General features: G+C 39.8%; 1 pseudogene; it reads left to right on the top strand.

The window, feature by feature from the left end:
* Window positions 1-18,442, top strand: part of LOC112398120 (serine/threonine-protein kinase MARK2-like) — a 58,963-nt pseudogene extending 40,521 nt beyond the window's left edge.
* The last annotated feature ends 4,316 nt before the right edge of the window (window positions 18,443-22,758 follow it).

Here is a 22,758-nt window from a genome sequence, read left to right on the forward strand (position 1 = left end):
TCTAATACAAATCAGCTCAAATGCCAGAACAGGTCAAATCTTTAGCTTTTAGCCTCCCCAGTGAGCCTAGTTTAAGTTTAAAAAGGAGGCTTTAAGCCTTGCTGTATAATTCTGTCTTTTGGTCTCTGAGAAAGAAACCAGGTGAGTTAGTAATGATCGCAGCAGAGAATTCATTAAGCTGCCCTAATTGAGGGCTGAAGCGAGGGGGGGACGTAAGGCCCCCAAATTTGACCTGATTGATCCTGGAGACTGCAGTGGGAGGACAACTAACACTCTGTGAAACATCTAAGAACTAAAGGCTTAAACATTTTATTTTACCCTCATGGCATCTCTTTAAGATAAGAATTATTATCACCATTTTACAGATGGCTCAGAAACGTTAAGTAATCTGCCCAGGGTCACGTATGTACAAGAGCAATGATTAGAATGCAGATCTTTTTTTAGGCTGGTGTTCCTTTTTTCTGTTTCCTAGCCTGCTGGGGAGAAAACCCAGGCTTAGGGAAGTATAAAGCAACATGAAGAATGGTTTTGGAAATCAGTTTCCTCTGGTAACAAAAAGCTGACTAAAGCCTGCTGTCATGGGGTTGGAGGGCAGAAGCATGGAGAGGGAGTGAAGCTGAATCTGGCCTCTGTTCCCCAACATGGAATTAAATCTCAGAGATGGAGTTTTGGGTGAAGTAGAAAAGAATAGCTTTATTGCTTTGCCAGGCAAAAGAGGCCACAACAGGCTAATGCCCTCAAAACTGGAGAAGATGTCCCAACTTGGAGGGGGTAGTGAAGAGTTTCATAGTAATGGTTCGAAGAGGGCGTGATCAGCTCGTGGACATTCTTCTGGCTGCTTGGTGGTGAGGTAAGTGGGAGTCAGCATCATCAACCTTCTGGTTCCAACTGGTGGCCTGAGGTCTACGTGCTGGTAGGCAGCATACATTTAACTTCTCCCACCTGGTGGGGGTTTCTGTATCTGCAAAACAGCTTAAAGATATTGTTATGTATATCCCTTGAGCGAACCAGGGCCCTGCCCCAAGGCTGCACTATTGTTTCTTTTGACTGTTCCTCTGTCTCTGCATCCCCCTCCCTTCCCTAAGTAGCAACTGTTTGAACCTGCTTATTGGAACTCATGGAAGGTCCTGGAGGATGAATGAAACCTATTTCCTGTAATCAAGAAGCGGGGGACACAGAAAGGCTTTTGTGCTCAGGAGCCCCACAGGGTCCTGCTGGGTTGCAGGAGCAGAGAGTGAGTCTGAATGAATTACAGGTAGGGAGGGCAGGTTAGGAGGGAAAGCAGCCAGGGTTCAGGCTTTGTGGAAAGTTAGCTGGGGATTCAGGGGTATTCATTGAGAAAGCTCCACTTATACTTTCTCTTACTAGCAATTAAACCCTCCAAAGCCAGCCATCCTGATGTTCCAATGTACTGGTCTCACACGCCCTGCACTAGAGTCAAGCAGCGTGACAACATGTGCCTCTTCCCTGAAATTCACATGCCTGAGATGCCCCAGGGTCTGGAGATCTGTCTCTTCCCACCTGCCGTACTCCTTCATCAAGGCCCAGATCAAATATCTGTGGCCTTCTCTGAGTCCCCAAGGTGAAAATGGAATCTTCTCCTACTGAGTTGCCTTAGCACATTTATCAAGTCCCAAGCACTTGGCAGTTCTTGTACAAGCCTTGTGTTCCCTGCTAGATTCTCAGATTCCTAAAGGTTGGGGCAAGAGATATGGCAGAAAAAGCACATATTTGAAGTTTGATAATCTTCTATTTTCTCCTCTCAATCTCCTTCACAGAGATGATGCTCAGAAAATATGTATGAAGTAAAGGAATTTATTCCCACCATTATGCTTGCTTTTTGTTTTAATTTCCTTGGTAGAAACCACTGATCATCCATTGAGTAAGTTTTTATTTACTAAGCACCAACTATGTAGATAATTCTGTGATGGATCAGGTCGTAGAAGGCTTTTACTGTCATGCTAAAACACTGAGTGTTAGTCTTATTTCAGGAGATATATGAATAGGTATGATGCAAGGAAGTGACATGATCAGAGTTATTTTTCAGAAAGATACTTTTTGATGCAATATTAAAGATAGAATGGAGGAAGGTGAACCAGACGGTAGGGAGAACAGAAGTATGTTGGCAACATTCCAGGCATGAGATGATAATGGCTTAAATTAGTCTTTATGATGGAGAGGAAAAGGTCCAATGGAATAACAGACTGTGAATATCTGTTCATAGACCTTTACAGCCCAGACTTCACCACCTGATCACTTACAGATGATTCTTACTATCTGGCTATTCCTTCATTTCAAATCCATGGGATTTGACTTTTCTTCTCTGTGGATTTGACTTTTCTTCTCTGTAGATTTGCCAAATATAGGAAAAATCAAAAACTTGTTACTAAAAGAAAATAAACATATATTACTTTAAAGTAATAGATAATTTAAATCATTAAGCAGAAATGAGTTCCAAAATGTGAAGGTCTCAGAACACTCTCATGAAATTGCCAAGAACCATGGGCCATATGGTAATTCCATATTTAGCTCTCTGAAGAACTGCCAAATTCTTTTCCACAGCTGACCTAGCATGTTAGATTCCCATTGGCAATGTACAAGTGTTCCAATTTCTGTACATCCTCACCAACACTTGTTGTTTTTTATTTTTTTAAATTATGGGTATCTTAGTAGGTATGAAGTGATATCTCTTTGTGGTTTTGATTTGCATCTTCCTAAAAACTATTGATGTTTAGTATCATTTCTTGTGATTATTGTGCATTTTTATATCTTCTTTGGATAAAGGCCCTTTTATATATTATATTCCCCAAACATAGATTTATATTTAGTTTTATGCACTTGTGTGAAAAATAAAAACTGGAGTTAGAAAAAATACAGTGATGTTGGCTTTTATATTGCCCATGTATTTACCTTTACTGTCAATTTGTATTTCTTCATCTGGCTTCAGATTACTATCTAGTGTCCTTTCTTTAGAATCTGAAGGACTCCCTTTAGGATTTCCTATAGGGCAGGTTAATAAACACCCTCAGGGTTTGTTTGTTTGTTTGCCTAGAATATTTTAATTTCTCCTTCATTTTTGAAGGATAAATTTTCCAGATATAGAATTATTTCTTGACAGTTTTTTTCTTTCAACATATTATGTCATCATACTGCCTTCCTGCCTCCATGGTTTCTGATGAAATTTGCTGTTAACCTTACTGAGGATCTCTTGTGCTTGATAAGTTGCTTCTTTTTCCCTTGTTGCTTTTAAGATTCTTTCTTGTCTTTGGCTTTAGCTACTTTGATTATAATGTATCTTTATATGAATCTCTGAGTTTATTATATTAGAATTCATTGAATTTCTTGGATTTGTAGATCTATGTATGTCATTTTCATATCTGTATTAATTTTAGAATTAGCTAACCAAATGCTACAATAAAACATTGTTATAAATATGGCATGAAATTACATAATGCCTATAGACTAATTTGGGGACAATCACTATCTTACAATATTGACTTCCAAGCAGTATATCTTTTCATTACTTAGTTCTTTATTATTTCTCAGTAGTATTTGTAGCTTTCAGTACACTGCAACTACATATCTTCACATATCTTGTGTTAAATACATTTCTTAGTTTAGATTGTTGGTGATATAAAGAGAATGAAATTTTTAGTTTGATTTTCCATTTCTTCACAGATAATATATAAGCACAGATATTTACTTTTGTAAATGAACCTTGAGTTCTCTGACATTATTAAATTCACTTATTCAAATAATTGTTTTGTCAATGTCTTAGGTTTCTCTATATAAAAAATCATGTTGCCTGCCCAAAAAGAAAATTTTACATCTTTCCATTTCGTGCCATAAAGTCTTTTCTTAGCTTCTTTTTTCATATCTCTTTTGTCATCTATGTCTTTGCTGATATTTTATCTAGTTGTTCTATCAGTGGAAAGAGAGAAGTGTTACATCTTCAAAAATGATGACAGAATTGCCAATTTTTAATCACTTTAATTTTTGATTCATGTGATATAAAAGATATAATTTTTTATGTCATCTTCTTGAGTTGACCATTTTATCATTATGAAATATTCCTCATCATTTAAATGTGCATTGACATCACAAGAACAAAAAAATCAGAGAATTAAAATTTGTAGTAAAGTCTCCAGGTAAATGATGCATTTTTCTTTATCTTCTGTTGATTTATTTTCCCAAGTTTTCTTTTGGCTGAGATTCTGTGACTACAGAAATCCATTTACTGTAGCAAATGGATAGCTGAATGTGTCATGCTAAGCAACCAAAATAGAAGGCTTTGCATGTGCATGGATGTGTAGGTGTACATAGGCAGATCCTTTGAAATAGACCTTGAGAGATGCTATGATAGACTCTAAAGAATGTGATGATTGATAAGACGTAGGTGGGAGAGGAAAATTTGGGAATGATGCCTAGACATCTTGTTTGGACATCTTAGTGGATAGTTATGTCTTTCAGCAAAATAAAAAATACAGAAGCAGCAGCAGGTCTGAGAGTGCAAAATAATGACTACAGCTTTGGACAAGTTAAGTTTAAAGTGTCTGAGGAGTATCAAGGTGATGTCCAGTAGACAGCTGGATATATGGTCTAGTGCTCAGGAGGGAGGTGTGGGCTGGAAAAGAGATTTGGAAGTCATCAGTGTCCTGTCAAGGGCTTGTCAAGTGGAAACTCAAGTGAAAGCCCCAAGATTCATTTGATACCCAACAGACAAAATAAAATACCAGGAAATTCTTTGTGCAAATTGTGCATTTCTCTCTGAGAAACCACATTCCGATGGTGAAAAACTTTAGTGTTTTAAAGTTGCAGTCCCCCTGTGAAGTGCAGTTTTTGATACGTGATAATACTGTCTCTGTCCCTCTGCCATAAAATCTATATTTGACCAGGTAAAGCAAAAATGGAAAAAATAAAAAGAAAATAGTACACAATATTTTAACTTAATAAAACCAGCTTAGCTGTTTTATCCTGGACTCTGTAATTATTGACATAACTTTTAAGTAAAGGGAGTTATGAAGAACATTGGGAAGAGGAAGATTATAAACGTGTGTGTGTGTGTCTGTGTGGTTTTTTATTGTGGTAAAATACAAATAACAGATAATTTACCATTTTATTCATTCTGAAGTGTACATTCAGGGTATTAATTATATTCACAGTGTGCAACCAACCTCATTATGGGAAATAACTGCTAAATGGGTACAGGGTTTCAGGTACGGAGACCAGTAGTTGAAATACACTGATACGTATTAAATGTCCTATTTTGTGATGTGACACACACACGTACACATACATAATTTGGTTTTATCATCACAAGCCTATAGTTTTGATATTATTATCTCATTTTATAGAGCGTGAAATTAAGCCTCGAGAAGTGTCTTAAACCAAGGGCAGATCTCACTCTTGGAAATGAGGGATTAGATCTCAAGCCTCTCCACTCCCACTTTACCTTGCTCTTTTTCAAGACAAACTTTTGCCTAAAACACATTCACTGTTATCTAGCTCCAGAACTTCTTTTTCTTCCTAAATGGAAACCCTGTACCCATTTAGCAGTCACTTCCCGTAATGAGGTTGATTGCACACTGTGAATATAATTAATGCCCTGAATGTACACTTCAGGCTTCAGGTACAGAGACCAGTTGGTGTGAGTTAGACATTAACTGCCCAGCAGTTTTCCCCTGGCAGTGACCTCCCCTTGAGAGTTGGGCATTACCCCAGCGAAGTGAAAACAGTGGAATAAAAACAAGCAGTGAAACGAATGGCAAAGCTTTACTGTTCTTTCATGGCATAAGTTCAAGTTCCTATGTAACACAGTATATATACAGAAGTAGACTTTGAAATGTGGTGAAGAGATTTAGGAGGATCTAAAAGACATCCACAGAATTCAGGAAGAAGTTGCTGAGGAAGTGCATGATTTAATCAGTAAGCAAATATTGAGGTTATAGTTGAAAAGTCAGAAGCAGGATGAGGCACCATATTGAGGAATTAGGAGAAAGATGAAAGATAGGGGGTGTGGAAGGCAAAAAAGGAAAGAGAGTAGGAGGGAGAAGATATTGATTTAGTCAGATTTAGTCATTCAACAAGTCTTCTTTTTGTAGGGAAAGCTGCTAAGTCATGTTTATCCAAAAGCCAGTGAAACAAGGTGGAAGGTCCAGCTAATCAGGAGAGTGGCTTGATTTGTCAATTTCATGGAGACAGAGCTTTAAAAAAGGAGGGTCCTGGAAGCTTGAGGGGGAGGGTGTGACTGCATTTCAGAGATAAAGGGAGAAAGATGTCACCTATTGACCACAATGGTGTCATTAGAACTCTGCTCATCAATGCTTAGAACTAAGAGTAGATATTAAATTAAGTCAGAAAATCAACTTTTTGATTCATTGTTTATTCACCCATGTGTTCACTTGCTCATGCATTTATTTGTTTAATCAACAAATAAAATTTGAAAATCTATTACATGCATGGTCAAAGATATTCCAAAGGTTTTCTGTTAGGTATTGGGTGATAGGAAGAAGGAAAGACAAAATTTTAGTGTGAGGGCAAGGGCCTGACCTAAATATAAGAAATTCAAGAATTTGAATCCATTTTCAGATGTACCTGAATGTGAAGACGGTAGGCTCACGTGAGCTTCCTCAAGTGTGCTGTTCCTACCCAGTTAGAACTCCCTTTAAAAAAGCATCAGTTACAAAGCCTGGTTATAAGCTCTTTGAAACTTAAATCATATTTCCTCAAAAACTCAATATCATGCATGGCACATTCTAATGTTTTCTCCATAAATATCTCATTAATCCCCAATGTGGCAGGGAATAAAATTACCAGGGTATTAAGGTATGCAGTGAACCTTCCCGTGATATCCTGAGAGTTCTGATTCAGAAATACGGCCTTAATTGGATTATAGCGTAGTTGCATTTAACTGTGGAAATTCAACTAAACAACACCGAGGAAAAAGTTAGAGTGGGGCAGAAATAAAAAAGGAACATTTTAAATAGCAAATGTTCCCATATGACAGTTTCTTCAAAGAGATGACGTCAAAGGATACACATGAGATGGTGGCTTAAGGCTGTGGTGCCTTCAGTGTGTCTCATCCCCACGCACCTACCTTTCATAATGTGAATGTCTCCCACTGCTAAAAGTGATCCCTGAGTTAAAGATACACAGGGGGCTTTTTGAGTTGGGAAAGTTCTGTGTATGGAAGACAGAGCCACTGTTGCATCTCCTAGGAGCTTCATGCATCTTTAAGGTTTATCTCTTGGAAATTTTTGGCTTCCTCTCCAATTATAATGGGTTTTCCAATAAGAAAATCTCTGTTTCTCCCTGAAAACTCCCACTTTCCTCCTTGATGACCCAAATTTCCTGACTCTCATATCTGTATTTTTAGTACAACCAAAATTCTATGGCAATTCTGAGTGGTCCTGTGTGTTCTCCTTTTCTCAGTGACAGAAGCCAGGGGCAGTACTGTTCAGTTCTTTCCTATGTGCTTTCTTTGACCATATGTGTCCAAACTGATATTATCTCAAATACTAGAGATTTGACATTAGCACTGCATCTACATTGTGAGTTTAATAGATATCTGAGAACTAGATGAACTTTACAGTTCATAATAAGTTGCATCCTTTCTACAAGTAAATGTATTTTTCCTCAGGAATCGATTGTCTCAGTGGCAGGGTCCACTTGTAAAGGCCTCTGTATAAAAAGCAGACTCCGGCTCAGTCACTGAATCTGTTTGCTCATAATGGCAGCAAAAGTATAGGGATTAGAAGTGAAAGTACAGCCACTGCAAATGATTGTTGGAGAAAGGTCTTTATTTTGGATAGAATGCGGTGGGAAAAGCTTTTTGACCCCTGGTGGAAGAAAAACAGTACCCATCAATAGACCTGGCATATAGCCTGTAGTCAGCAGATACTGCACTGGAGGACAGTGGGCCAGAGTAAAGTGGGAAATCCCGAGAGTGAAGAAGCCCACATATTTCTTGATGTGGATTAGTATATTTATTTGAATTTAAGTTAAAATCTATAATAGTGTTATTATTTTATGAACAACAAAGGAAGATAAAGTATAGTCAACTTCCAACACAATACTTTCTGACATAGAAATTTAATTTATTTTTTAAATATAAATTTATTTATTTATTTTTTCGCTTTTGGCTGTGTTGTGTCTTAATTGCTGTGAGAGGGCTTTCTCTAGTTGTGGCGAGCAGGGGCTACTCTTCGTTGCAGTGCGTGGGATTCTCATTGCGGTGGCTTCTCTTGTTTGGAGCACAGGCTCTAGGCACGTAGGCTTCAGTAGCTGTGGCCTGTGGGCTCAGTAGTTGTGCCTTATGGGCTCTGGAGTGCAGGCTCAGTAGTTGTGGCGCACGGGCTTAGCTGCTCCACGGCATGTGGGATCTTCCTGGACCAGGGCTGGAACCCGGTTCCCTGGCATTGGCAGGCGGATTCTTAACCACTGCACCACCAGGGAAGCCCTAGAAATTTTATTTTAGATGTATTTAGATATAGAGTTCTAATATATATCATGCTGCTCTATTCTTTGAATATACAATATCGTCTGTTTCACTGCTTAGTCATAGTGTATTATTTTTGAGGACATTTTAAAAGGCAACTAAACTCAACGCATCTAGTATTAGCAATGTAAATAATACATAGAGCCATGATACAATGGATGGCTATGGCCAAGCCTGCACATTTCAGGCAATAACACCCTACCTCCCAAGTAGCTCCTGGCCTGCTGCCTGGATGGTGCATATTGAAAGAGTCCATTGATTTGAAGGGATATCAGACTTCAGGGATTTGTACTATGTGAAAAAAAAACATGAATCTTAGAACTTTTGAAATGGCAAAGATGAAGTAAAACAACCTCTCTGCTTTTATTGTGATGAACTTAATAAATTTAAGTGTAGCTGTACTCCAGTCAAATGATGTGCAGATATGTGGGACAAGAATTAATTCTGAAGAAATTGATTCAAACATGTCGAAATTTGTCACCATGACAGGAAAATCATTATTCCAAGGGATTTGCTGTCTGTACCTGGTAACAGATACCAAGCTTTGCATTAGAGAAAAAATACAGAGATGCAGTGAAATCTTGAGCATCTAGAGGACATTCTGCCTTCTACAACGCGGATGGCTAACATTTGCATAGAGAGAGTGCATTGTATGTGCCAGGCTTTGTCATGCACTGTTTCTGCTAAACTTCATAGCAATCTTATGAGTTAAGAATCACTGTTAGCACATTTTATTGGTGAGGAACAGAGGTGCAGAAAGGCTAAATAACTCACTTCGTTAGCTAGTAAACAGAGGGTCACAATTCAAAATGCAAACCTGAAGCATTTCTCACTCTGCTGTGCTGTCTCCTGGCAAGTTAGCCTGGGCTAGCAGCTTTCTCTTTACCTGCCAGATGTTCATAAATTAGGCATTTGTGAGTTGGGAAAACACTCCACAACTTTGGCTTTCTATCACAAGCAATTACGATTCTCTACTGGCTTCAGTGTGAAACCAGTGAATGCAGGTGCCCTCGGCATCAGAATATTCAAGAGTGAGTGGTGCGAGGCACTTGTTCGTTTTTCTTCATATACTCTTCCTCGAAGTTTTTAGTTGATGGGATTTTAAAATTATTTTTCAACTATAAAACTAATAGAGTTAACTGTTAAAATGCTAGTCAGTATAAAAGTATACAATGTAAAAACAAAAGTGTTTCCCTCTCTTTTTGCCCACTACAAGGGTAAATCACTGTCAACACTTTGCTCTGTGTCTTATATGATGATTTTTAGATTCATATACAAATAAGGTGTAGGGTTTATAAAAATTATACCAAATTATTCATGTTGTTATGAAATGTGCCTTTTTACTCACCAATATAACATCAAAACAAAAATTATTGGTTCATGAATTGCAAAAAAGGATTAAATAATTAAACTATAGTATCAGAAGGTAGAGCTGGGCCTCAATATTTCCTGAAATCAAAATTTTGTACACTCTTCTCTAAACTCAGATTCTTGCATATTGTCAGCTGGATTGTCTCTCTCATTGCAAAGCTAATAATTTCTACAGGAAGGGGAATGAGGCTACCAGAAAATTCCCAGGTTCCCTTTTTTATTTCCACTTCAAAAAAAATCTATGGCATGACTTTAACTGATTCAGCTTGGGTTAGGTATCCATCTCTGGCTCAATCAACTGTATGTAAAAGTCCGGGGAATTATGACTGTCACATCCTTGTTCAATTACCCAAGTCTGGAACATTGGGTAATTGTTGGCCTACAGACAGAGAAATTAAAATATGCCAATTTCCATCTTAAACCACATTGTTGGGAGCAGGAACTGGGTGTGGTTTCAGTAATGGTCTCTCCACATCTCTAAACAAATATCACAAGGATAAAAGTTATCTGGATGAGCAAAATGATAGGAATCCATTAAGCAAAGTATGAATGTACCGTGGATAATTTGTCATCTCTCTATGGATGGACATTCATCTTAGCTCATGTTCTTCATCATTATAAATATTTTTCATTATTATAAATAATGCTGCTGTGATCACCCCTGCACACATATCTTTGTGTCCATATAAGCATTTCCATATGTGTCCATATAAGTATAATAGATTTATAAAAATGGAACTGTAAGTTAAAAGCACATGCATGTTTTAATTTCATAGATGCTGTGAAATCCCCACTGAAAGATATTTACACCAGTTTACACTACCACCAATGGTGATTGTTTGTGTACCTAGCAAATCCTCTAAAAACTATTGGATACAATTAACTAGAGGGAAATTAAGCACTTTCTTATGTGGATTATAAATCTGCCACTTCAAGATAAATATTGAAATTCCTAGGCTCTATTTTTATATAACTTCAAGTTATGTATTTCTGAGAGTGAATTGACAGTGAGTATGAATCTCAGTACTAAACTTTAGAAAATTCAGGGTTTATTTTCACCAAGAGAGGAAAAGCTATTTAATCTCAAGACTGAGAAAACACTCTACCTCATCATGGAATATGCTAGTGGAAGAGATGCGTTTGATTACCTAGTAGCTCATGGCACATGAAAGGAAAAGAGGCTTGAAGAAAATTCCACCAGAAAGTATCTGTTGTGCAGTGCTGCCAACAGAAGTGGGTTGTTTATAGAGACTGAAAGGCAGAAAACCTGCTCTTGGATGCTGACATGGACATCAAGATTGTAGACTCTGGTTTCAGCAACAAATTCACCTTTGGCAACCAGCTACGTAACTTCTGTGGCAGGAATTTTGCTGCCCCAGAACTACTCCAGGGAAAAATTTAAGATAGACCCGTGTGGGAGGTGTGGAGGCTGAGAGTCGTCCTATACGCAGGGGTCATCTGATCCCTGCCTTCTTATCTCAAGAAGCCATGGGAGAAGTTACTGAGTGAAATATACCATATTCCCTTCTACTTGTCCATGGAGTGTGAAAACCTGCTCAAGAAATTTCTCATTCTCAGTTCCACCAAGAGAAGCACTCCCAGCAAGAGAGGCACTTTTGATCAAATTATGAAAGATTCATGGATAAATTTGGGTCATAACGATGAACTAAAGCCTTATGTGGAACCGCTCTCTGACTACAAAGACCCCCCAGAGTTGATGGTGTCAATAGGTTACACACAAGAAGAGATCAAGTACTCACTGATGGGCCAGAAGTTCGAGGTGATGGCCGCCCATCAGCTCCTGGGACACAAGAGCATAGAATTGGAGGGCTGTACTATCGCCCTGAGGCCCCAGCCTTTACCTAATCTGACCAACAGCAGCAGTCCTTTCCCATCTCACAAGGTACAGAATAGTCTCTGTCAACCCCAACCAGTGGGGTGTCAGCAAGAATGCTGGTCCTGCCATTTCCATCTCTAATTCTCAGAATACTCAGAGTAGCAGTGCAGAAAATCAGCAGCCTTCAGATGGCCAGGAACCAGAACAAAATGCTAGCAGCACAGTCAACTTGCCTGCCACCTCTCTGATTGTCTTGGCAAAGAAGAAAATAACTCCTGTTCCCTACGCAGAGTGACCTCTCCACCAGCAGAAATCAAAACAGGAATTCCCCATTTTTGGAGAGGGCCAGCTTCCACCAGAAAGAAAAGAGCCTGACCAGGCTAGGTTCTGGGGCCTCCACCAGCTTCTGCTTCTGCTGCAATTGACCCAGCCTTTGCCCTGCCTGCACTAGAAACCCATGACAGCCTTGGTGCAGCCCAGCCAAGCCTCTGGGTGCTGCCTCACAGACAGCAATGGCGAGGTGCCTCGGCACTGCCCCGTCAGCATGTCCCTGTGGCTTCCCACAGTGGTGGAGCCCCAGACAGGAAATTCCTTCCAAGCTGAACAGCTCTGACATATACACAACCAGCAGAATTTGCCCTGTGGGAAGACCCGAGCCTCTCCCTCTGGCAACAGTCAGGGCCAGAAGAACTAGTGGAGACTCTCAAACTTCACCTGGTGGGCAGCAGAAGCAATGATAAAAGAATTTCAAGAGGCTAAGTGGTGCCCACTCTACTTTACATGGAGTATGAAGTATCACAAGCACATGGAGTCTGCTGGGAGATGTGCAAGGTCCTGTATGCAAACAGCTGCCAGTGTGAGCTAAACAAAAAAAAAATATTGGGCTGGCCAAAAAGTTCGTTCGCGTGTTCGTAACATCTTACGGACAAACCCGAACGAACTTTTTGGCCAGCCCAGTACTTGCTGCTGTACATGCATAGTTCCCAGGGCCAAAAGGACTACATGCAGTGGAAGATGGTGGTGTGCAAAGTGCCACTGAGGTCTCTCAATATGTTTGACTTAAGTGGATATCAAGCATTTCCATGGCCTTTAGAAACGTTGCCTCTAACATCACCGTGGAGTTTAAGCTTGAAAAGGCTGCCACGACCCACCAGAGAGATAAGAGGAGAAGTAGGCTGGCTATAGCTGCTCTGCCCCCCGTGTGGACTAGTGTATTTCCCCCTCTGGCACTTCTCCTCTTCCTGTGACTTTCTCTGTCTTTTCTTCTATTTTTGCAGGGGAGAGGAGATTGGTCTACTGAAATAAAGACAAACCATCCAAATGGAAACACAACACACATCTCTCTCTCTCTCTCTCTCTCTCTCTCTCTCTCCCCCTCCCCCCTGCTATTAACTCATAATGTCTATTAGCATTTCTTTGAGCTGACTAAAGTAAACCGTTCTTTATAATAATAGACTACATGTTACATAGTAAATGCATTCACATCATGCCCTCTAGAGCAAAAGGGAAGCATAAGATATAAAATCTCTGGATCAGATGGTTAAAACTGTAATCATTTAAAATCAAGGATGGCATGAGAAAACAGGAAAGCACTGAGCTACTTCTGCAAAGAAAAATAAATTTCTTTTCTCTGGGATAAATATAAGCCAAGAAAGCTTAGCCAAATGACCTCATGAGTATAAATGTTTTCCAGGCAAAGTTCTAAAGTGCTAAGATGAACACATCTAACCTGTTGCAATAAAGCTGTTTAGTAATAAGAGCCCCTGGATTCCATAGCTCTAGGATGGATTAAATATTTTATCTTCTAAAGAACAGTAATCAGCTGGGGAGAGTGAAGGAATTGGCTTTATTTGATATACTTTCCCTGCCATTTCCATGGGTCACCTTTTGGTGCTGACTTTCAATTCAGCGGCTGTTGTAGCACCAGAATCCTGGATTATGAAAAGAGTGGTTTCATTTAGGAGAAGTGAATATTCTAGCAGCTGTGAATTCAGGATTTAAAAATCATTCTAACTTGCTGAAAACGAACAGTCCCAGCATAGAGTCAAGTGAGAAGCAAATGGCAGAAATACCTGTATGAGTCCATTCACTGGGTGTGTAGTGTGTTTCTTGTCTATGGCTTACCTTGTTATTTGCTTGTTTTTTTCCCCATTTTCACCTCCCCAGATGCCCCTAACCACTGCATCTCCAACTCTCCTTCTGAAGACCAGCTGATTCCTTCATTCTCTTCATTCATTCAATAAAATATTGCTCATCTATGAAGATACAATATTTAAAATAATTTTCATAGTAGGCATGCATAAACAAATATACTGTACTAAGTGCTATTTTAGGGTACCTACTGATGGCTGTTGGAACAAAGATAATAATAATAAACTAACTGAGTGGAATGATTAGAAGATGAGCAGAGATATGAATTGCAAATATACAAGGAATCACATTTTAGGTAAAAAGAGCTGTAGTAAAATCACAGAGTCTCAGATGTTCTCTGAAGTATGTAATAATTGGTTATGACATAGGGATGACACAGGGTATGACATGTGGCAAAGTGGTAGGAGATGACACAGAAAGGTAAGTTGAGATCAGATTCTGAAGAACCCTGAAGGTGAATCATCAATGACAGTGATTAGATGAGGGGTGTATTCTAGGATGATAACTCCATTTTCAGGATAGAGAATTTGCATTAAAAATCCCAGTTTCTAGATTTTTCCACAACATGCAGAAAAAAATATATGAGACCACAGATTTTGATAATACATGCCAGTTACCAAGGTTGTTGCTTTTAAGAGAGATACATTTTTAGCGAAATTCCTAGTGAGTACAATTCTCCCCACTGTAAGTAGGCTATAGGAAAATGAGGTCACTTCTTCATATCTTAAAGTTAAAGCAAGAGGTAATGTGAGTAGGGAGGCTCTGAGTGTCTGACTCTCTTTTGATCTTCTATGATGATACTCACCAGTAGATGAAGTTCCTGAACTAAAATCAATACTCAGTGGAAAGTAACTGCTTATAGGAGGCATAATTTAGAGTGTCAGCCTAATCCCAGTCCCTTCCTTGGTGAACTTCCCCTCTCACAGTCTCTGTATATTTGATACAATGAGGAAATTATCCCCAAACCCTGGTCCCAAGTGATTGGACAGATCATAGGCACATGATCTAAGGGCAGTCAGGCCCTTAAACTGGCCTAGTACACTTATTGCCTGACTTGGTAAGATTCTCTACCTTGCACCCAAACCATGATCTGTGAACAAGCATCTTTGGCATCACCAGGTAATTAATTAGAAATGCAAAATCTCAGGCTCTATCCAATACCTCCTGAATCAATCTGCATTTTACCAAGATTCCCAGATGATCCATATTCATATTAAATTTTAAGTAGCACAGCTCTAGACCAGCAGGTCTAGAGAATTTAATTTAAGAAATATTAAAAACATGTGAGTGATTAGCAGACTGGAAAGAAACAGACATGCAAGTATAACTGTGTTCTTGTTCATGGCTAGTTACTTCAACAGAAACCCTGTGACTCCTTTTGCTACTGAGGTGCCTGTAGAGCTACCCCATGTCTAGACGCTCCTACCAGTTACAGGTGTTCAAGTTCCTCCTGCAGTGTTTCTGTTCTTAAATGTCCAAGAGAGTCACATCTTTCATGTGGGTATTTGTAATTAAATTCCTTCCTCTTGGAACCAGTTTGAGATTTTGTTTCCTACAGCAAAAGTTGCCAAAAATCAAACACTTCTATAGTAGCAATCACTGAGGAGTTAATGAGAGCAAACCTCTGATTCAATTGAGTAATTCTAGTAAGAGCAACAATTTCTCTTGTGCAAAAAATTGGCAGCAATTCATTTCCCCAGCCAGACCTGGTCAATGAAGAAGAAGCATATCACTCTCATTTAAGACTTGCATTAATCTCCTTAGTCTAGCATGATGACATTCCTTGTACAGAAAAGGATCATTTACTCAACCTGAAAGAAGGAAAGAAGCCATGTCAAGAGAAAATTGTCCTCCCTTTTCACAGGCAGGATTGGCAATTTTTTTCTGATGCTTCTCTAGGGTGAAGAGGGGGTTCGATGTAGACATTCCAATTTTAAATTCAGGAGGTTTGGCTTTTTCCTAAGACCTTTGCCAGGAGAGACTATCTCTCTTTTTTTTTTCTTGTGTAAATTTTTTTTAAAGTATAGTTGATTTACAGCATTATATTAGCTTTGGGTGTTCAACATAGTAACTCAGTATTTTTATAGATTATACTCCATTTAACGTTATTACAAAATAATGATTATATAAATCAGACAGAGAGAGACAAATACAGTTATGTTATCACTTATATGTGGAATCTAAAAAATAAAACAATCGAATGTATATAGCAAAACAGAAACAAACTCACAGATATAGAAAACAAACTGAACTCAGAGAGGCAGCTGTGAGTGGTGGCGTGAAGCAAGATCTTAATTCCCTGTGCAGGAATTGAACCTTGGTAGCCTGGATGAAAACTAGGATTCCTAGCCACCACACCCCCTGGCTCTCGTCCCCAGTGAAAAATGCATTTCTCACGGAGGCAAAACTGTAAAAACAGGTACAAAGTTTATTATCAGAGACATAGCACAACAACAAGTGGGAGAGCACACAGAGAAACAGTTTGTTTAGTTAAGATGGAGGCAAGGCAGAGATGCACACCTGGAGAGAAAGGCTGTGGGCGTCCTCCCTAATGACGAGGAGTGCAGTAAAGAGGCCGTTAAGTCACTTATATAGGGCAGTTCTTCCGGGTCTTTGTTTACCTTTGGCCAATAATCTGGTTTCTTTTTCCGCACCTGCCCTGCCCTAGGACCCTCCCCAACATGCGTGGGCAACTTTTTTCCAAGCTGGATTACAGCCCAGAGGCCTATGGGACGGCCTTAGCATCACATATTATGGGGTGGTGCCCCCTCCTTTTGACCGCCAAGGAGCCTTTCTGCGCATGTGCAATGTTTCCCTTGCCCCAAGGATGGGAAATGTATGACCTCTTGATCTTTTAACAGGGTTTAGTCCCACTCTGTCCCTGCCATAAGAATGTCCAATGTCTGGTTATTTACCCTATTTCTGTTGCTGGTTTTTATATCGAGGTGCAGATCTCGAAATATAGACAAGTGTCCAGTCATAAATATGTAATCCTGGAGCCCGCTTGTCTCTTGCTTCAGGAAATATAAATAGGGGACTGGTAATGAATGTCTGGCCTGGAGCCCATCTTCTCACCCCAGGAAGTGTGAACAGGAGGCCAGTTGTGAATGCCTAGCTTGGAGCCCATCTATCTCCTGCCTCAGAATGAGTGGATATCAGTTGGGAGAAGGATGGGGGGTGGGGGGCAAGATAAGGGTACAGAATTAAGAGATATAAACTACTATGTATAGAACAGAAAGAGTATATTGTACAGCACAGGGAATTATAGCCATTATTTGGAGAACCTGTCTCTTTACTGGCATTTCCTCCTTTGTTTTCATAAACTCCTTTAAAGAAAATCCTATCCATCAGGAACATTCTGTCCTGCCTCATTGCAAGATATATGGCCTTGAGCAAGTTGTTTAGTTTTTTGCTTCTTCATTTCTTTATTTATAAAAGGGGGACATAAAAACCCAGTCATTTTATATATATTATTCATTATATAGAAAATAATATAAATATATATATATATGTATGTGTGTGTGTATATATATATATATAAAATCATACTTGGGTATCCACCCTCCATATCCGCAGATTCAACCAACTGTGGATACAAGGGCCAAATGTATATGTAATTTTCAATGTCAGTTATATAAATGCAAGATATTCTTAAAATGTTCCGTGATGTCTTAGTACTTTTTCAATATGATTTAGCAGTGGAATTTTTTGTTCAAAAAATATTACATATTAAATAAACATAAGATCTGGTGGTTTGGTTGAATTAGCTTTGTGGTGATGAAGGTAGTGATCTGAGGAATTGACTCTTCAAACATTGTAACTGAATGTAGGGTTTCATAAAGCACAGTGTGAAAATCAGATTTCTATATAATTTGAGTCATCATATATTCATCTCAACAATTATTTATAGAGTGCCTGAATTCTATATCAGGAATATGGCCAAAATACAAAGATCTCAGTTCACCTGGGAAAGAGATAAAAAAAATATATTACATGGTATGTGTTGACAGTCGATTTTGGAGTATTATTGAAGCACAAATCTCTCATCAGTTACCTCTGCCTAATAAAAGTGGAGTAAAACTTCACTTGCCTAATGGTGGTTGGGAAGAAGAGAAATGAGGTTATATTTGACCCAGACCTTTCAGAATTTGTAGAAAATTTTGTGTTAAATAAGTGTGAAAAGAGTGCTCCAAGCAAGGGAAAACAAAGGTAGGTAAAGCCACAGTGCTATGAGTGAGTGGCTTCAAAAACATCACATAGTCTGATAAGATTGGAGTTTGGTTTATGAGATAGAGCAAGACAGTGGTGGAGAAAAGCTAAAAAGGGTTGGGACCAAGTTGTGAAGAGTTTTGACTTTCATGAAGTTCTGTCTTTTTGGCAATAATTGTTTAATAAAAGAAAACAAAAATGACTAAATGTCTATTTTGGAAAAACCTCTCTGGCAACCATGTCAAAAAGAGTTTTCTGGATCATTTTTTTTTTTGTTCCTGCAGGTCCACAAGCCATCTTGTCATCCTGTTTTCTATTTTCCAGGAATCTGACCTGCATAGATTGCATCAGTGTGCTGCCATGACCTCTAGCTTCTGGTAAGGATCCATCAATGGGAGACACCCACAGGAGACTAGAGAGGGGTGGAAGAGAGGGCTGATAGGCAATTCTTTAGCTTCCAGCGTTCTCCCTTCTGGGTAACCACTGGTGAACCGCATCTCTGTGCCAAAGGCCACAGTTCCTGCTGTGTGGCTTTCTTCAGTTTATGGTAGTCATTTCTTCCTTTTCCTTCTTTCCTATTTATTTATCAGGATGGACTCAAACATTTTATTTTTTCCAGTGGGGTTATAATCTGCTACTATCATATTCATTTTCAAGTCAGATTGTCAGAATCTTGGCTGTTGAGGGTCCTTCAAGCCCTCGAGCCTTCATGTCCTCTTGACATGTCCCACCATTCTTTGAGTATTTTCTTACTTTGAGGCTCAACACAACATTCAAAACTCTTCTTGTACTTTTAGTGCCTCAGCCCTGGAATCAACCATTTCTCCATGGAGGTCTACTTCCTACTAGTGGTTCAAGGTATGCTCATTGCTGTTTTGGTGCTTCTAGGTCTCTCAGCAGGCAGACTTATGGAAGGTCTATCAATTTATATTGATAACTCCAAATTTAATCTGATACCATAGAATTCTGGTCTTCTCATTTCCATATAATTCCCTTCTCCAGCCCTCAGAAATCTGGTCGCCGCTATCCTTAGTATATGTTTATGTATTTGTCCAATTCTAGAATACATAGAAATTAGTTTCAGAATTATTAATTCATATTACTGAGAAAAGGAAACCTCCTCAGGTTTAGGAAATGTTGTCAGTAGGTCTCTGCTGTCATGAGCCCTGGGATATTGCACCATTTCTTCTTAGTTTCCCTTAAACTCCATTACACCTCTGCTAACAGGCTTTTTATTAGACACTCTTTTAAGTATCTAATTTGACTCTGTCATCTGCTCTCTACTGGGACAATAACTGATAAAATGTGCTCGAGAATGACTACTTATAAGGGGTTTAGAATATGTAGAAAGAGACAATCTGCCCTAGCTTTTATCAATATTCAGGCACTGAGCACTTTGTGTCAGCACCAGTGGATTTTATCCAGTGCCTGGCATTATCATGAATAAAACTGTAGTGAGCCATGCAAGAAGAACTTTATATTACGAGATGTATGCAGACAGAAATTTAGGGAAAAACATATACCCTTTATACACTTTAGAAAATTAAACACCTAATGTTTTAGTTATTTCCACTCTGATTAATAACGTTCTATTATTTTTGCATCTCCACTTGTATCTGATCTGGGCATGGTTCCTCCATAGCTACCTTTCCATTGGCAAAACTCATGAAGAAGCACAGGACATTACTGAAAAAAGCCATGTAGCAGTGTGTCACAAAGACATTCTTGGCTAATGTAGTGTTGCGATTTATAATAGGATATGTATATTTGTTCTTCATCCTTATTTCAGGCACAAAGCACAAAGCCCTTAGATGTCCTGTGAAAAGAGCAATAAAGTTATCTTTTGTTAATTTAATGAGGTGACTTTGCAAAGCAACTAAGGATGGAGGCAGGTTGCCAGTGGAGCCAACCATGTGCTTAGAGTGTTGGAACTTTAAGTTCCACCCTACTCCCACCCCCACCTTTTGAGAGGGGAGAGGGGCTGGAGTTGAGTTCAGTCACCAATGGCCCATGATTTAATCAATCGTTGCTATGTAATAAACCCCAAATGGCAGGCTTCTGAGAACTTCAGTGTTGATGGACACAGGGTGGTACAGGGAGAGAGGCCCTCGGAGAAGTTCTGCACCCTTTCCTTATACCTTGATGTATAAGTATCTTCATCTGGCTGTTGAGTCATTATTCTTTAACACCCTTTGTAATAAACTAGTAATCTAGTGAGTAAACTGGTTTTCTGAGTTCTGTGAGCTGCTCTAGCAAATTAATGAAACCCAAGAAGGGGGCTGTAGGAAATTCTGGTTTATAGCCAGTTGGTCAGAAGTGCAGGTAGGGCAACCTAGACTTATGATTAGTGTCTGAAGTGGAGGGCAGTCTTGTGGAACTGAGTCCTTAGACTGTGACATCTGATGCTATCTCTGTACATAGTATGAGAATTGAGTTGAGTTGCAGGATGTAGTGCTGGTGTCAGAGACTTGCTTGGAGATGTGGGAAAAAAGAATCCCATACGTTGGTATTCGATACGGAATTGTAACTTTAAAATTTAAACTTTCTCTAGTAATAACTGGAATATGTACATTATTTGTCTTGAGTGTTCATACATCTCAGAGAAGAAGAGAAATAAAAGTTGACATCCTAAGGCTGAAACAAAGTTAGCTAGTTGGGTAATGAAAGTTTGTATTAACTATGTGACATGATTTTTCATACATGTCACTTTACAATAATTAGCAATAATATATTGATCATGGTACTGGGAAACATGGAATTCCTGAGCCCTGTGGCTAAGAATTTAAAGTGGTAAATGCTTTCTTAAGGGAAATGTTTTTTTTTTAATATACTGGATTTGTCATAGACTGCTTATACTATTTGATTCAGAAACAAACTCTTATCTAATTTATTCTTTAAAATATCATGAAAGGGCTTCCCTGGTGGTGCAGTGGTTGAGAGCCCGCCTGCTGATGCGGGGGACACGGGTTCGTGCCCCGGTCCGGGAAGATGCCACATGCCGTGGAGCGGCTGGGCCCATGAGCCATGGCCGCTGAGCCTGCGCGTCCGGAGCCTGTGCTTCTCAATGCGAGAGGCCACAACAGTGAGAGGCCCGTGTACCGCAAAAAAAAAAAAAAATCATGAAAAATGACCAAAGAGAGTTGTGATACCATTTTCATCTCAACATTATTTTTAGTAATTAAATCTTGAAAACTTGTGAAAATATTCAACATTGATATATTTCCTAAATCTATTTTGATGAAGCTTTTATAAAATTATATTTTGGTTCAATAAATAATGGTGGACAATTAAATGCAATACATTAAAATTTAAAAAAAAACAGGACATGAAATCAAAATTTAACTATTAACTCATATTAAGAATTATGGGGGGAACCTTCAAGATGGTGGAGGAGTAAGAGGTGGAGATCACCTCCCTCCCCACAAATACATCAAAAATACATCCACATGTGGAACAACTCCTACAGAACACCTACTGAATGCTGGCAGAAGACCTCAGGCTTCCCAAAAGGCAAGAAACACCCCACATACCTGGGTAGGGCAAAAGAAAATAGAAAAAACAGAGACAAAAGAATAGGGATGGGACCTGCCCCTCTGGTAGGGAGCTGTGAAGGAGGAAAGGCTTCCAAACACTAGGAAGCCCATTCACTGGTGGAGATGGGGAATGGGTTGGGGGAAGCTTCAGAGCCATGGAGGAGAGTGCAGCAACAGGGTGCAGAGGGCAAAGTGGAGAGATTCCCACACAGAGGATCAGTGCCGACCAGCACTGACCAGCCTGATAGGCTTCTCTGCTCACCCGCCGGGGCGGGTGGGGGCTGGGAGCTGAGGCTCAGGCTTCAGAGGTCAGATCCCAGGGAGAGGAAGGGGGTTGGCTGCGTGAACACAGCCTGAAGGGGGCTAGTGTGCCACAGCTAGCTGGGAGGGAGTCTGGGGAAAAGTCTGGACCTGCATAAGAGGCAAGAGATCATTGTTTCAGGGTGCTGAAGGAGAGGGAATTCAGAGCACCACCTAAACGAGCTCCAGAGATGGGCGAGAGCTGCAGCTGTCAGCGCGGACACTAGAGACAGGCATGAGACACTAAGGCTGCTGCTACAGCCAACAAGAAGCCTGTGTGCAAGCACAGGTCACTAACCACACCTCCCCTCCCGGGAGCCTGTGCAGCCTGCCACTGCCAAGGTTCCATGATCCAGGGACAACTTCCCCTTGAGAACACATACCATGCCTCAGGCTGTTGCAGAGACACTGGTCTCTGCCACCTCAGGCTTGCCCTGCATTCCATACCCATCCCTCCGCCGTTCCTGAGTGAGCCAGAGCCCCCTAATCAGCTGGTACTTTAACCCTGTCCTGTCTGGGTGGGAAAAAGATACCCTCAGGTGACCTACAATCAGAGGCAGGGCCAAATCCAAAGGGGAACAGCAGAAGCTGTGCAAACAAAGAAGAGAAAGGGAAATTTCTCTGTGCAGCCTCAGGAGCCACAGATTAAATCTCCACAACCAACTTGATGTACCCTGCATTAGTGGAATACCTGAATAGACAACAAATCTTCCCCAAATTGAGGAGGTGGACTTTGGGAGCAACTGTAGACTTGGGGTTTGTTTTCTGCATCTAATTTGTTTCGGGTTTTATGTTTATCTTAGTTGAGCATTTAGAGGTTATTATCATTGGTATATTTGTTTATTGATTTGGTTGCTCTC

The sequence above is a fragment of the Neophocaena asiaeorientalis genome, unplaced genomic scaffold (genome assembly GCF_003031525.2).
Source record: "Neophocaena asiaeorientalis asiaeorientalis breed wild unplaced genomic scaffold, Neophocaena_asiaeorientalis_V1.1 scaffold598, whole genome shotgun sequence".
Lineage (NCBI taxonomy): Eukaryota > Metazoa > Chordata > Mammalia > Artiodactyla > Phocoenidae > Neophocaena > Neophocaena asiaeorientalis.